General features: G+C 41.5%; 1 protein-coding gene across 1 annotated transcript in view; it reads left to right on the top strand.

Moving 5' to 3' along the window:
• rspo3 (R-spondin 3) overlaps positions 1–17,819 on the top strand; it is a 114,149-nt gene that overhangs the window by 33,500 nt on the left and 62,830 nt on the right. The gene's annotated exons all lie outside the window — the stretch shown is intronic.

The following is a 17,819-nucleotide window of genomic DNA, read 5'->3' as shown; positions in this document are numbered from 1 at the left end:
ACAAGACCTGAAGTGACTATAAAAAGCTGCCATAACCAACAAATTGCTAGCTACTAGCAATCAATAACATGTGTCACATCAGTGCACTGGGAGCGAACGGTTTTCATGAAGCAGTCTATTTACATTGTGCTTCAGTGAATAACCAAATCATACTTTGCTTTATTCAGTTAATTCAGGGTGGTGTTGTTGCATTCCAGTATCTTATTTCTTTCTTCAAATGAAACTTGGAGCAGCAATTGAAAGGTGATTTCCTGAGAATTAATGCAGAAGGGAATATCTATGTATACTTTCTAAGGGGGAAATACACTGTTACCTGACTTCCATTTTTGGGGTGTGGTGTTATAAAAGTTGGAACTTTTTATTAGCTAATGGCTTATACTATAGGGGAGACAATGGTCTAGACGTATTATCACTAGTACTATTAATCCAGAGTTTTGGGGACCCAGGTTCAAATTCCATGAAGGCAGATGATGGAATTTAAATTTAATTCAAAAAAATTGGGATTTAAGAGTATAATGATGACCCAGGAATCCATTGTTGATCGTCAGAAAAAACCCATCTGGTCCACTGATATCCTTTAAGGAAGGAAACTCCCATCCTCACCTGGTCGGGTCTACATATGATACCAGACCCACAGCAATGTGGTTTACTCTTAACTGCTCTCTAGGCCATTGAGGATGGACAATAAATGCTGTCTATCAAGTAATGCCCTCATCCCGTTACTGAATAAAGAAAGAAAAATAATCTTGCTAACAACCTTTGGAAAGAAGGTGCCTAAGGCACATCTAATATCAGCATATGCGTAAGAAAAGCAGCTAGTTGGCAAAAAAAATTTCAAATCTGAGCCATTGCACGGTTAGCACTGCCTTCAATTAGGTCCTGGGAGGAGGATGGGGGGAGCTTTGAGATAGTGAACCAAGTTCCATATTCAGATAAATATTATTATGAATGTATGGTGGCAATCTCAAGGACCTCTGATTAGGTTGTATGTCAACGTGATTATATTGATCAGTGGATCCAGTGCCAACAGCATACAGGGCAACTCACTTTCAGAAAGGGGATACGAAACTGGCAACACATTCCTTTGTAAAATTGAAGATATTATTAGCTTTTATGCTACTTTAATACAGACCAAACTACATAATGTAAGGTTTGTTTTTGTAGTTAAGTATGAAATATTTTAAAGAAAGTTGTACGAAAAGGTGATCCTTTAATGATGACAATCTATTTACATTTATGGCCCCAATGTTTATGGGAAGCTACATCTACAGCAAGAGTACTTGGAACTACTGAGAGGGTGCAGTTGGTGTTGAATTTATTGGGAGGATCTCATTTATAGAACTTTTTATTTCATTTCCTGCGCCAGCAGCCTTTGAAAGACTGGAAAGTTGCTTACTTGGAAGGAATGTGCTTGGAAGTAATTCGTAACAATTGGAGAATGTCATGGAATGGGGATGCTCAGATTGTGGCAACAAACAAGGAGGGAGAAAGCAGAGGAGCAGGCTCTAGAGGATATGGGGTAGGAGGGGAATGGAAGAGTCCGGGTGGTAATCAGCATTCATAGGAAGGGAGAGAATTCAGGCAAGGAGATCATTGAGAAGGAGTGATTGTGACAAGAGATCACAGGAAGGGAGAGATTGTGGAGAAGAAGAGAGATTGTGGGAAAGGAGAGACTGTGGGGAAGGAAAAACAGCAGGAAGGAAGAAACCAAGAGGAAGGAGAGATCAGAGTGAAGAAAAGATTATGGGTAGACAGTGGAGGAAGGAGAGACTTCAGGAGTGAGAGATCACAGACAGTGAGAGATTATGATAAGAGAGAACATGCCAGAGGAAGGGTCTAGGAGGAGGTATATCTCCTGATAACTTTAAAATCTAGAAATCTATTAATCACTGGCTTGAAGTTGCTCGATGACTCAGCTCATGCTGCTCTCTTGAGTAGTGAATTCCAAAGCTTAAATGGCTTGCCTCTTGTTCTGAGACATCTTTGCCTGGATTTGGATTGTCTAACCAATGGACCACCTTTCTCCATCAACCCAGGTGAGCCCTGTTAGAATTTAGTATGTTCAATGAGTGGGTGAGATCAGAGGGACAGAGATCTAGGAGGCAGAGAATTACTACATGGAGGAAGAGATAGCAAAGTTGGAGAGATCATGGGGAAGGGGAATCATGGAAAGGGGGAGATTTCATGGAAAGAAAGATCCCGGGAAGGAAGAGACTGTCAGGAAAACCTTGGGTGTAGAGAACCATGGAGAAAGAGAGATCACAGGCAGGGAGAAACCATGAGGAAGGAGTGATTGAGGAGAAGGAGAATTCATGGAGTGGAAAGACCGCAGTTAGGAATGAATTGCTAGACATATCAAGAAAGTGAGAAATTGTAGGAACAGAGATTGAGGAAGAGATTCTGGCAAGCAGTTTTCTTGAGGGGACTTTGTAAGCTCTCCTGCTTCTCTTGGCCTACAGGCAGTACCAATAAAGCATTTCTTTGCCGCATCTGACAGCTGCTGGGTTTCCAGTCCCTGCAGTAAACCCAGCCCCTAACTGCTAAAGTCAAATAGCTCTCAAGATCTGACTAATAGAGTCTAATCTGAATATTACAATCACTGAACTAACTTCCAGAAATTAACCAAGTTCCAGAAGCAACATCCAGCTCAGACCGAACCCAACATATGTGTATAGTTGGGGGAAGGGGGGAAGAGAGGTAATTTAAAATTGCCCAGTAAGTGAAAAGAAAACAAAGAACTGCAGATGCTGGAAATCAGAAACAAAAACTGAAGTTGCTAGAAGAACTCAACAGGCCTGGCAGCGTCTGTGGAGAGAAGCATTTAGTACAGTTAGCAATTTCGGGTCCAGTGACCCGTCTTCAGAACTGTAGCAAAACAATATTATGGCTGGCCTGCAGTGCACTATTAGAGTCTGTGCAGTTCTAATTCACTGGAATTATACCTAAGGCTTTATTATATGCATTAAATAGTGGTTGCCTGGGCTTACTTTGGTGCAAACAATGTTAAGTTACATCTTGTGCTGAAATCACATAAAAAATGAAAGCTGCCCAAGGTAGCAAATCAACGGAGTTCCTAACTTGTAAATGTACTTAATATAAATAAAAGAAGTCTGAGCATGTACATAAAAGCAAAATAATGACTCTTGTGATGTAGTGATAATGTCCCTACCTCTGGGATAAAAGGTCTGAAGTCTGGTCTCACCAGGACAAGAGATGTGTCATAATATGTCTGAACAGGTTGATTAAAATGATTATAACAAAATAAGCATAAAAGCAAAGCACAGCAAATGGTGGAAATTTGAAACAAAATGTTCAGAAGGAGAGTCATATTTGACTCGAAAGGTTAACTTCATTCATCTCTTCACACGTGCTGTCAAACTAGCTGAGTTTTTGACTGTACAGATGATGACTACTAAATACATAAATTCAGGGAATGAGTGAAGAAAATCTACATGTTCTGAATTAAATGCACAATATAAGAACACACTTGTATTATAAGAAACTCACTATACATTTCAGATCAGTGTACATAGTTTCTTTAGCTCACAGTCTAAACAAAATTGATTCAAAAACATTTAGTCATACATCTCTTTGTAGTCAAGCTAAGTTCATGTCAAAGGTTCAATTGAGGAATACATATGGAGCCCCCGATGCTCCAGGGAAAACAGCCTGAGCCTATTCAACCTCTCCCTATAGCTCAAATCCTCCAACCCTGGCAAAATCCTTGTAAATCTTCTATGAACTCTTTCAAGTTTCACAACAACTTTCCAAAAGCAGGGAGACCAAAATTGCACACAATATTCCAACAGTGGCCTAACCAATGTCCTGTATAGCCACAACATGACCTCCCAATTCCTGTACTCAATACTCTGACCAATAAAAGAAAGCATACTAAACGCCTTCTTCACCATCCTATCTAGCTGTGACTCCACTTTCAAGGAGCTATGAACCTGCACGTCAAGGTCTCTTTGTTCAGCAACACTCCCTAGGACCTTACCATTAAGTGTATAACTCCTGCTAAGATTTGCTTTCCCAAAATGCAGCAACTGGCATTTATCTAAATTAAACTCCATCTGCCACTCCTCAGCCCATTGGCTCATCTGATCAAGATCCCGTTGTAATCTGAGGTAGCCTTCTTTGCTGTCCACTACACCTCCAATTTTAGTGTCATCTGCAAACTTACTAACTATACATCTTATGCTCATATCCAAATCATTTACATAAATGACGAAAAGTAGTGGACACAGCACCGATCATTCTGGCACTCCACTGGTCACAGGCCTCCAATCTGAAAAACAACCCTCCACCACCACCCTCTGTCTTCTACCTTTGAGCCAGTTCTGTATCCAAATGGCTAGTTCTCCCTGTATTCCATGAGCTCTAACCTTGCTAACCAGTCTCCCATGGGGAATCTTGTCGAACGCCTTACTGAAGTCCATATAGATCACATCTACCGCTCTGCCCTCATCAATCCTCTTTGTTACTTCTTCAAAAAAGTCAATCAAGTTTGTGAGAAATGATTTCTCACGCACAAAGCCATGTTGACTATCCTTAATCAGTCCTTGCCTTTCCAAATACATGTACATCCTGTCCCTCAGGACTCCCTCCAATAACTTGCCCACCACTGATGTCAGGCTCACCAATCTGTAGTTCCCTGGCTTGTCTTTACCACCCTTTTTAAACAGTGGCACCACGTTAGCCAACCTCCAGCTTTCCAGCACCTCACCTGTGACTATTGATGATACTAATATCTCAGCAAGAGGTCCAGCAATCAGTTTCCTAGCTTCCCACAGAGTTCTTGGGTACACCTGATCAGGTCCTGGGGATTTATACACTTTTATGTTTTTCAAGACATCCAGCACTTCCTTCTCTGTAAAATGGACATTTTTCAAGATGTCACTATCTATTTCCCTACATGCTATATTTTCCATGTCCTTTTCCACAGTAAATACTGACACAAAATGCTCATTTATTATCTGCCCCAACTCCTGTGGTTCTGCATAAAGGATGCCTCGCTGCTATTTGAGGGGCTCTATTCTCTTCCTATTTACCCTTTTGTCCTTAATGTATTTGTAAAAGACCCTTTGGATTCTCTATAACCCTATTTGTCAAAGCTATCTCATTTCCCCTTTTTGCCCTCCTGATTTACCTCTTAAGTATACTTCTACTTCCTGTATACTCTTCTAAGGATTCATTCGAACTATCCTGTCTATATCTGACATATGCTTCCTTCCTTTTCTTAACCAAACCTTCAATTTCTTTTGTCATCCAGCATTCTGTATACCTACCCGACTTTCCTTTCACCCTAACAGGAATACACTGTCTCTGCACTCTCTTTATCTCATTTCTGAAGGCTTCCCATTTTCCAGCCGTCTCTTTACCGCCTAATACCATCAAAATTCACCTTTCTCTAATTTAGAACTTCAACTTTTAGATCTGGTCCATCCTTTTCTATCATTAGTTTAAAACGAATAGAATTATGGTCGCTAGCCCCAAAGTGCTCCCCTACTGACACCTCAGTCACCTGCTCTGCCTTATTTCCCAAGAGTAGGTCAAGGTTTGCACCTTCTCTAGTAGGTACATCACATACTGAATCAGAAAATTGTCTTGTACATACTTAACAAATTCCTCTCCATCTAAACCCTTAACACGATGGCAGTTCCAGTTTATGTTTGGGAAGTTAAAATCCCTTACCGTAACCACCCTCTCATTCTTACAGATAACTGAGATCTTACAAATTTGTTCCTCAATTTCCCTCTGACTATTAGAGGGTCTATAATACAATCCCAATAAGGTGATCATCCCTTTCTTGTTTCTCAGTTCCACCCAAATAACCTCCCTGAATGTATTTCCAGGAATGTCTTCCCTCAGTACAGCTATAATGCTATCCCTTATCAAAAATGCTACTCCCCCTCCTCTCTTGCCTCTCTTTCTATCCTTCCTGTCGCATTTGTATCCTGGAACATTAAGTTGCCAGCCCTGTGTATCCCTGAGCCATGTTTCTGTAATTGCTATGATATCTCAGTCCCATGTTCCGAACCATGCCCTGAGTTCATCTGCCTTCCCTGTTAGGCCCCTTGCATTGTAATAAATGCAGTTTAATTTATCTGTCCTGCCTTATTCTCTGCTTTGTCTCAGCCTGCCCTGACTGTTTGACTTGCTTCTGTTCTCAACCAGTCTCAGATTGATCTCTTTCCTCACTATCTCCCTGGGTCCCACTCTCCCACCTTACTAGTATAAATCCTCCCAAGCAGCTCTAGCAAATCGCCCTGCAAGTATATTAGTCCGCTACCAATTTAAGCGCAATCCGTCCTTCTTTTACAGATCATTTCTACCCCAGAAGAGATTCCAGTGATTCAAAAGTGTGAATCATTCTCCCATACACAGCTCCTCAGCCACACATTCATCTGCTCTATCCTCCTATTCCTTCCCTCACTGGCTCGTAGCACCAGGGGTAATCCAGATATTACTACCCTTGAGGACCTCCTTTTTAAATTCCTGTCTAACTCTCTGTATTCTCCCTTAAGAATCTCAACCTTTTCCCTTCCTATGTCCTTGGCTCCAATGTGTACAATGATCTCCTGCTGGCCCCTCTCCCCCTTGAGAACATTCTGCACCTTCTCTGAGACATCCTTAATCCTGGCACCAGGGATGCAACACACCATTCTGATTTTTCACTATTGGCCACAGAAATGTCTGTCTGTGCCTCGGACGAGAGAGTCCCCTAACACAATTGATCTCTTGGAACCTAACATATCCCTCATTGCATTAGAGCCAGTCTCAATACCAAAAACTTGGTTGTTCGTGCTACATTCTCCTGAGAATCCATCACCCCCTCTATTTTCCAAAAGAGCCTACTTGTTTGAAACATGGATAGCCACAGAAGATGCCTGCACTACCTGCCTACCTTTCTTACCTCTCCTTTACCTCTCCTGGAGTTAACCCATCTATGTGACTATATCTGCGACTTTTCTCCGTTCCTATACCTGCCATCCATCACTCCCCCTTGCTCTTGTAAATTCCTCATTGCCTCTAACTGTCACTCCAACCAATCCATTCGATCTGATAGGATTTGCAACCTATGACATTTATTGCAGATATAATCCTCAGCAACAGGTAAACTCTCCCTAAATTCCCACAGCTGACAAGAAGAGCATATCACTCTACTAAGGGCCATTTTTGCTTCTTCCAATCTGAAGACACGGAAAATAGCCCTGTTGTATTCCTCTACAAAACACTGCGAACTTAATACTTCTGGCTTATATTTTTAAGTTTAATCAAGAGACATATCTCAATAAAACATATAATCAAGAAAGAACCCACTCTATTCACTACTGAAGACTTACAGCAAGGCCTCAAGACCACACTTAAAACTATTCACTTATCTGTGTCTGTGCTGTAATCTCTCCCAAACAGGTGCCTCCCAGATCAGTTGTGTATTTCGCTGTTTATTAATTTTGTTTCTTCAACTTTTTTCCCTTCTGACATACTGGCTCTCAGACTGTCCTTTATCATTCTATAGAATCATTCAATGCCACCATTTAATTGCAGATTGTATTCCAACAATGTTGAGTTCTGTAGTTTGCTAAAAACTCCATGAATTGACTAGAAACAAACTTCTGTTTCATGTTACTGATGATCATTCCTGACAGCCACCATTTTGTTAACAGCTTGTCTAGAATATCAACGACAAAGTGATAATTATAGAATTTGTTATAATGATTTCCAGACCTTTGCTCTGTAGATCATGAACAACAAAAAAAGTGATTTCTTGGGGGCTGCTTGCACTTCTCCAAAATAATCAACTTAGAATTGTTGCTGTGGTTCTGTAGGCTATGGGGTCAGTTGCAGAAGCATGAGAACCAGTTTGACAGGAGCTTTCACTGATTGTACAGGCTAAGCAATTTTTATTAAATTCTTCTATACAGCTTTCTGTAGCTGGCCACCAGTCTAATTCATGGAATACTTGTTTCACGTTAATATGAGTCCAAATATCCTTTAAGATCAAGTTGCAATACATGTCGTAGTAGCAAATTTTGAGATAAATATGCAAGGTGAGTGCACAATATTAGTATCACTAAACAATGCAAGTTCATTGCATATTCTGCTGAAGTACAGGAACAACTTCTATTTTGCAAGATTATTGTGTTTTTAACTATGAGTTCACACTTTGCAGTGAGCTGTCCATTGGCATTCCTGCCTTCAACTCCTCTGCCATAATAAGATTCACACTCACATGTAAAATCACCATTATCATGTCCTCTTCAATGTCACAATTCACTTTGCTATGGCTAACACAGTCTGTGGTATATTATGGCTAAACATGTCAACTATTCGATTGCATGAACTGTTCAAGTTCTCAACCTCAAAACCATAGTGGTGAAGACAATCTGACCATCTGTAGATGCCCAGACCTTGATGACCCCCAGATCCTGATGGGGCTAACAACATAGTCAGCACTTGATCAGTGAAAAGAGTGAATTTTCAATCCTAAGGATGTCGATACCGATATTGACAAATGTAGATGTAGGCTAGTGCTTCTGATTTATTCTAACTGGATGCAGTTTCTGACAATGGATGTAGCAAATCATCGGTCATTAAGGGCCTAAATTGAGAATTGAGAACCAAAAAGGTAACAATTGCTGGATTATTACTTGAGCGATGAACTATTTGGCACTTCTGTCAATAAAAGATAAATGCATGGCTCAAAGATTAGTGTAGGAGAAGTGGGTTAAAATTCAAGGGAGATTGACACCTGAACTGAGGAGGGAGGAAGCAGTTCCAACGGGATGGGATCCACCTGAATCTTACTGTGACCAGACCTGGGACCTACTGAATCACATAAAAACGTGCTTTTCCTCCCTCCATCATCCAGACAGCCCTCTGTCACACCATCTTCATTCCCTGTTCCACCACTCTAAATTACCCCCCCCATGCAACAAAGGCAGAGTCCCCCTTGTCCTCACCTATCACCCCACCAGTCTCCGCAACCGACGCATCATTCTCAAACACTTCCACCGACTCCAAATAGACCTCACCAACTCCAAATAGACTTCACCATGAAGAATATCTTCCCCTCCCCACCCTTCTCTGCCTTCCACAAGGACTGTTCCTTCCAACAATCCTTGGTTCGCACCAAACCATTTCCCCCCCGCCCACTCCCCGAACCCCCGGTGTCTTCCCCTACAACCAGGGAAAATGCAAATCCTGCTGGTACACCACCCCCCTCACCTCCATCCAGGGACCCAAACAGTCCTTCCAGAGGCAGAGGTTCACCTGCCTCTCCTCCAACCTAGTTTACTGCATCAGTTGCTCCTGATGTGGTCTTCTCTACATCGGGGAGACCAAACATAAACTTAGGAAACATTTCGCCGAGCATCTCAGCCAGACCTGCAGGGGCCGGCCGGACCTCCCAATCACAGCTCATTTCAATTCCCCTTCCCACTCCCTTTCTGACATGACCATCCTTGGCCTTCTCCGTTACCAAAACAAACCACAGCTCCTATTGGAGGAACAACACCTTATCTTTCGCCTGGGCACCCTACAGCCCGGAGGCTTCAACTTTGAGATCTCCAATTTCAAATAACTTGCACATCCTCCGACTTCCTTTCCAGCCTCTCCCTCTCCCTTCCACTGCTCCCTACCATCAACAGGATTAATTCCTCCCCCTGACCAACCAGGTCCTACCCTCTATTTGTCTTCACCTATCCCCACTTCACCACCCTGCCCCCACCTCCACTTTATCTGCAACTTCACCATGCCAGCCCCAGTCCTGAAGAAGGGTTACACCCAAAATGTCAACTTCTGCGCCTCCTGATACTGCCTGGCCTGCTGTGTTCTTCCAACCTCCTGCCTGTCTACTTTGGATTCCAGCATCTGCAGGGTTTTTTTGTCTCAAATCACATAACTATGGCTGTAGATTCAGTTTTAAAATGCATAATGTCGGGAGGATAGTCAGTTGCATTGAAAATTAGAAATCAGTGTTAAAGGAGAAGGTAAGAGTGCAGGTTAGTGATGAGGTTGATTGTTATCAGAAAATAAAAGCAAAGAACAGAAAATGTGAATGTCAAATTGTACCAAGAATCATAAAACCATAAGGAAATTTGATGGTAGAGTAAACTTAAAAGCTTTGTAGCTGAATTCACAAAGCATTTGGAATACAATTAATGAGTTAACAGCACAAAGAGAGACAAATGGGATCTAATTTTGTGGTGATTACTGAGATATGGTTACAAGTCCAGGTTGGGGAATCATATATCTAAGGGTACTCAGGGTTTCAAAGCTGTGGCCAGGAAGGAAAAGAAGGTGGTTTGGTTTGTTAGGAAAAGAAGAAATAAGTGCTGCATTAAGAAATGGTTTAAGCACTCAAAATCAAGATGTAGAATCTGTCTGCGTAGAAATAAAAAATAGTGAGGGAAAGAAGTTCCTGGTGGCAGTAATCTATAAGTCAGCAAACAGTGATCTAGCAATAGGGCCCACTATAAACCAGGAAATACTGCAAGCTTAGAAGAAAGGTACAACAAAAATCATGGTTGATTTTAAGATGCATATTTCTGGAATAATCAAATTGGCAAGAGTAGTCTCAAAGGCAAGTTTATTGAACATATTAGAGATTGTTTCTTGGAACACTATGTTGTGGAACCAACCAGGGAAGTGACTATTCTGGATTTGGTATTTTGTAATGAGATGGGGTTAATTAACAATCTTATCATAAAGGATTCTCTCAGGAAGAATGATCAGTTTGAAGGTAAGAAACTTGAGTTCCACGCAAGTGTGTTCTGGAGTTAAGCAAAGATAATCACATAGGCATGAGGACAGGTTTGTTCCTAGTTGACTAAAGGAAGACTAAACTTTTAGGTATGTTTAACAAGATATTTAACTCTGCTGAACTAATATATTCCAGAGAGGAAGAAAGATTCTAACATGCTACTAAGTTAAAAATAACATAAAGGCAGAAACTAAGGCATACCATATTGTAAACTATCACAGGCTACTCATTTTGGTAGGAAGAACAGAAAGGTAACTCATTATCTAAATGGAGAGAAACTTCAGAGTACATTGGTGCTTTGGGATTGAAAATGACATTGGCAAACCCAACCTAATGGATCCTGCAAAGTTTTCATGCATGAATCACAAACAACTAGTATATGAGTGGATCAGGTGGTAAGGAAGGCAAATGGAATTTTGGCATTTATTGCTAAACGGATAAAGGATCAAAGTAGGGAAGTATTGCTGTAACTATACAAGGCATTGGCGAGGCCACACCTGGAGTACTGAGTACAGTCATGGCCCCTTTGCTGAGGAGGGCTGTAGTTGTATTGGAGGCAGTTCAGATGAGGGTCATTAGATTGATTCCAGAGATGAGAAGTTTGTCTTATGAAGTGAGATTGAGAAATTTAGGCCTATATTATCCAGCATTTAGATAAAGGAGAGGAAATCTAATTCAGGTATATAAATGGAATTGAAAAAGTATACATCAAGCCGATGTTTCCTTTGTGGGATAATCTAGAATTAGAGGTCATAGTTTTTGGCTAAGGGCAAGCAAATTTAAAACAGAGATGAGAAGGAGTTACTTTTCTCAAAAAGTAATGAATCTGTGAAATTCATTACCCCAGAGTGAGGGATGGATGCCAGGACATTAACACGTTTAAGGAAGAGATAGACAAATTTTTAAAATACCATTAGGTTGAAGGGTTTGCACATATGTACAGAAAGCTTGAGCAATACTTTCTGGTACTATGTGGGCATCAGTTGCTACATTTCTTACATTACAACAGTCATTACCCTTCAAAAGTATTTCATTGGATGCAAATTACCTTGGGAGATCACAAGCTTGTGAAAGTTTGTCTACAAATGCCAGTTTTTCTTTGTTTTACTGCACAATATCAGAAGCTGCAAGTCATATAGTCAATCACACTGAGAGTCTTGTAGTTCCTAATGATATGAGAGAGATGATGGTGTAATGGTAATGTCATTGGACTAATAATGCCAGTAGCCAAGGCTAATCATCTAGAGACATGGGTTCATATCACACCATGGAAACTGGCGGAAAATAAATTCAATTCATAAATCTGGAAAGAAAAACTAGCCTCAGTGGCCATAAATCTCAAGTCATTCACTAATACCCTTGAGGAAGAATTTCTGACAACCAAATTTCTGGCCTATACGAGAATCCAGACCCACTGCAAGGCAATTGACTCTTGAATGCCTTCTGTTGCAAAGTCAAAAATGAATTAAACTAGATACACAAGTTAACTTAGCTACTGAAAATGACATTGGCAAACCCAACCTAATGGATCCTGCAAAGTTTTCCTGACTAACATCGGGGGGAGAGCTGTCACATGGATGAGATAAGGAACAGCCTGACATATTCATTGAATTATACCTCACAGACAATTCCCATTATAACACTATCACCATCCTTAAGTATTCATAGAATCCCTACAGTATGGAAACAGGCCCTTCAGCCCAACAGGTCCACACCGACTCTCCGAAGAGTGACCCACCCAGACGGAGTCCTCTACTCTATATTACCCCTAACCAATGAACATAACCTACACATCCTTGAACACTATGAGCAATTTAGCATGGCCAATTCACTTAACCTGCACATCTTTGGATTATGGGAGGAAACTAGAACACCCGGAGACAACCTGGGCAGAATGTGCAAAATCCAAACAGACAGTCGCCCAAGGCTGGGATCGAACTCAGGTCCCTAGTGCTGTAAAGCAGCAGTGCTAATCACTGAGACACCATGCCAGCCCACTGAGAGACTACATTATGTGCATTTACATAGATACCATCAATTCTGAGGAAGGGTCACTAGACTTAAAATGCCAACTCTGATTTCTGTTCACAAATGCTATCAGACCTGTGGATTTTCCAGCAATTTTGTATTTGTTATTAATCTCTACTTGTCAGTTTCTGCTCTGTGAATGTGTGAGTGTCATTATCAAACTGTACATGTCAGTTCATGTGATTTAAAACTGGGAGTGTTATCAATCTGTTCCTGTCAATTTCTGCCTCATTTTCATGAAGCAGAACAGATTGATAACACTCCCAGTTTCAAATCACATGAACTGACATGTACAGTTTGATAATGACACTCACACATTCACAGAGCAGAAACTAGCAAGTAGAAATTAACATGTCTTGTCTCACCAGCAGAACAGACTCACTAGAGGTAGCAGCACAATACTGGACAGTGGAGGGGGAGTTGCCCCTGGAGTTCTCAGCTTTGACATCAGGCCCATTGTTTGTGATATTCATAAATGATGCAAACAAGAATGCAGGAGGGTCAATAAGAAAGTTTGCGGATCATACAAAAATTGGTCAGGTGGTTGACAGTGAAGCAGGTGTTAGATTGCAGGTAGATATAAGTGGATTGGTCAGATGGGCGGATCCAACGGCAGATAGGATTTAACCCTGATAACTGTGAAATTATGCAGTTTGGAAGAGGTAAACAAGACAAGGGAGTACTCAATGAATAGCAAGACGCTAGGAAGCTCAGAGAAACAAAGGCATCTTGGAATGCTTTCCCACAGATCCCTGTAGGTGGCAGGGCAGTTAGGAAGGCCATGGGACACTTATCAGTCATGGCATAGCTTATTGGAGCAGCAAAGTCATGTTGTAGCTATGCAGAACTTTGCTTAGGCTGCAGCTGGAGTATTGTGTGAAGTTTTGGTCACTACACTGTTGGAAGGATGTGATTGCACTGGAAGAGGTACAAACACGATTCACCAGGATATTACCTGGGATGGAACATATCAGCTCTGAAGAGAGACTGGATATGTTCGGGCTGTTTTATTTAGAGCAGCAAAAGTAGATGGAGGGACGTGGATGGGGTGAACAGGAAGCAAAAACAGAAATTGCTGAGAAAATCCAGCAGGTCTGGCCGCATCTGTAGAGAGAAAGCAAAGTTAGCATTTTGGGTCGAGTGACCCTTCTTCGGAACTGATTGCAGCTCAGAAAAGTTTGGTATATGTGCTGAAGATGGAGTAGGGGTGGAGTAAATGATAGGTGGAGGAGGAGCCCAGAGACAGGGAGAGAAAAACCAAGTTGGATAGAGAAAGGATTCCCAGCATCTGTAGTTCTTTGAGTTTTGTTTTTGTTTAGTGAATAGAAAGCAGCTATATTCTTTTGCTGAAGGGTCCATAATGAGGAGATTAACTTTTAAGAGAAAGACAGAATGTTTAAAGGGGATTTGAGGGAAAAAAAATCTTTTGCACCTATAGGGTGGTAGGGATCTTGAATGTACTGCCTGAGAAGTGGAAAATATTACAACCTTTAAAAAGTATTTGGATGAACACTTGAAATGCCATAATATTGAAGGCTATGGGCCTTCTGCAGGAATGTGGGACTGGTCTAAGTAAGAACATGTTTTGGCGGTACAGACTTGATGGCCCAATGGGCCTCTTTTATACTATATGATTCTGTGATCTTACAATTCAAAGTCTCATTCATGGCATCAGGTCAAATGTGGGTGAGACATCCTGCTGATTAGTACCTACTGACTCTCCTCCCCTTAGCTAATGCACCAGTACTCATCCATACTAAACACCCACCTGAAAAAGAACTGAGGGTGGCAGGGCACCACAGCATATACTCTTGGAAGGGGACTTCAATGCCCATCACCAAGAGTGACCTTGTAGTATGACCAATGACTGGGGTGGCCAAGTCATAGGCACTAGACTGGGTCTGTGGCAGGTCAGGAGGAAACAACAAGAGGGAAAAGAAAACTTACTTGACCTTGTCCTCATCAATTTACCTATTGCAGGTGCATCTGTCCAAGTTAGTACGAGGAAGAGTGATTACTGCACAGTCCTTACAGGGACATGCTTCAATTATTACTTTGAGGATGCCTTCCATTGTACTGTGTGGCACTATCACGTTGCTAAATGGAATAGATTTTGAATAGATGTACTAAGCATCAGTGAGATGCTGCAGGCCATCTGCCAGGAACAGAATTACTTTCATCCAAAATCTCATAGCCCAACATATCTTTCCCACCAAGGCAGAGGATCAGCACTAGTTGAATGAAGAATCCAAGGGGTCATATCAGGAGCATCATTAGGCATAGCTAGAAGTGAGGTATGAAGGTACAACCAGGAGTACTTGCCACCAAACAGCAGAAGCAGCATGTGATCGACAGAGCTAAGAGACCCAACAAGCAAAGGGATCAATTCTAAGTTCTGCAGTCCTGCCACATCTGGGTATGAATAATCAAACTCCCAAATATCCCCATCCTCAATGATTTTGCACATCAGTGCAAAAGATAAAGCTGAAGCAATTGCAACAATCTTCAGCCAAAAGTGCTAAGTGGATGACCATCTCCGCTTCCTCCAGTGGTCCTTCGCATCACAGATACCTTTTCTTCAGCCAACTGAACTCACTCCATCTGATATCAAGAAATGGCTGAAGGCACCAGATACTGCAAAAGCTCGGGACCTTGACAGCATTCTGACAATTGCACTGAAGATTTGTGCACCAGAAGTAGCTGCACCCATAGCTAAACTGTTCCAGTGCAGTTACAAAACTGATATCCACTCAGCAATGTGGAATATTGCCCACATATGCTCTGTTGCTAATGAGCAGGAGATATCCAACCCAGCTAGTGACCACACCATTAGTCTTTATTATTCTTTCATAGCATGTAGGTGTCACTGGCTGGGCCATCACTTATTACCCATCTGTAGTTGCCCTAAGAAGTTAGTGGTGAGAACTTGCTTCAAGGCACTCCTGTTCATACCTTGATACTTTCACTTCTAGCTTTGCCTGGTGATGCCCCTGATATGCCCTCTTGGATTCTTCTTTCAACTAGCGCTGATCCGCTACACCAAGTGTTGACTTGGTATAAGTAGACACACAATGCCATTAGGAAGGGAAATCCAGGATTCTGACACAGCAACATTGAAGAAACAGTGATATATTTCCAAGTCAGCATTGTGAGTGGCGTGGAGGTGAGCTTACCCATGTATTTGCTGCATTGCCCTTCTAAAGAGAAGTCGTTTTAGGTTTGGAAAGTGCTACCTAATGAGCCTTGGTGAATTCTGCAGTGCATCGTATACGTGGTACACGTGGCTGATACGAGCATTGGTTGGAAGAGAATGGATGCTTGCTGATGTGGTGCAGATCAAGTGGGCTGCTATGTCCTGGATGGTGTCAAGCTTCTTGAGGCTTATTGGAGCTGCACTCATCCAAGCAAGTGTGGATTGTTCCATCACACTCCTGACTTGAGCCTTGTAGGTGGTGGATTTAGGGAGCTAGCTGTTATTTGCTGCACAATTTCTAGCTTCTGGCCTGCTCTTGTAGTCACAGTACTTATATGACTAGTTTCTGGATTGAATTTCATTTTGAACTGCTCTGCCCTGTTAAACAGTCCATTGATATTCTCCTGAAGTCTCCCCCTCACCATTAAACACCCTACCAATTTTTGTGTCATCCACAAACCGCTTGGATCATACCTCTTACATTTTCGTCTGAATCATTAATAGACATCACATTCAGCAAGCAAACCAGCACTGAGCTCTGTAGACCCCATTAGAAACAGACTTCCAATTACAGAAACATCCCTTTACCATCACTCTCTGCCTTTTGTCTCTCAGCCAATTTTGCAGCCAATATATCACTTTGCTTTGGATCCCATAGTCTCTTACTTCCTTGATCATTCTTCCATGAGGGACCATATAAAGAGCCTTGCTAAAAATCCATGTAGACCAAATCAAATATATTACCTCATCACCACCTCCTCAAAACATTTGGTCAAGTTTGTCAAACATGACCTTCCCTGAGCTAATCCTGATCAATCTGTGCCTTTCTAAATTGAAAAAATTCTGTCCCCCAGTATTCATTTAATAATTTCCCCACAAAGAGACCGACTAGCCGATAATTTCCTGGTCTGTTCCTTCCTCTCTTTTTTTAATAATAGGACAATAATGAGCAATCCTCTAATCTACCCTCTCCTTACCTATAGCCAGAGAAAATTAGATTTAAAAATTTCTGCAATGGTCCCTGATATCTCATCTTTTGCCTGGGATACATCCTTATGGGGGCATGTGGATTTATCCACTTTTAAGGCTGCTAAACCCATTAATACACCCTCTCTCTGTATGTTAATTTCTTGTAATATTTCACAGTCCTCTACCCTAATGTCTATAACTATCATTCTTTTCTGTCATGAAGACCAACATACAGAATTCACTGAGGACTGTGCATATATCCTCTGTGCCTCTATGGTCCCTAATGGGCCCTACTCTTTCTCTAGTTTTTTTTATCTTTACATATTTAAAGGAACCCTTTGGATGTTCCTTTATTCTACTCAGCAATGCTTTCTCACCCTCTTGAGCTCTTGGTTTCTGCCATAAGCTTCTCTTTGTTCCTTAATATGAAACTTTATATCTCTTGATGTCCAAGTTCTCCATTCTTACTCATACACTTACTCCTCCACTCTGGAACGTATTTGTTTGTACTGTTTGCCATTTCCTCCTGAATGCCTCCCACTGCTCAGACACACTATTACCCACAAGTAGCTGCTCCCAGACATGAGCCAAATCGCATCTTACCTTTGAATAATTAGCCTTTGCCCAGTTTAGAACTTTTATTTTGGGCCTAACCTTATCTTTTTCGATAACTGTCCTAAATCTAATGGAGTTATGTTCACTAATGCTTCCTGATTGATACGTGCCCAGGCTCACTATCGAACATTAGACTCAAAGTTGCCCCCTCCCTTGCTTACCTTTGTATGTCCTAGCTAAAAGAATTCTCATGGATGCAGGTTGAGAGTTTTGTTCCCTCCCTATCTTTCACATTAAAACTACCAA

The sequence above is a fragment of the Chiloscyllium plagiosum genome, unplaced genomic scaffold, assembly GCF_037043375.1.
Source record: "Chiloscyllium plagiosum isolate Xiang-an unplaced genomic scaffold, Cpla_swu_hap1 HiC_scaffold_3, whole genome shotgun sequence".
NCBI lineage: Eukaryota > Metazoa > Chordata > Chondrichthyes > Orectolobiformes > Hemiscylliidae > Chiloscyllium > Chiloscyllium plagiosum.
The sequence above is the reverse complement of the archived record's forward strand: the minus strand, read 5'-3'. Positions and strand labels throughout refer to the sequence as shown.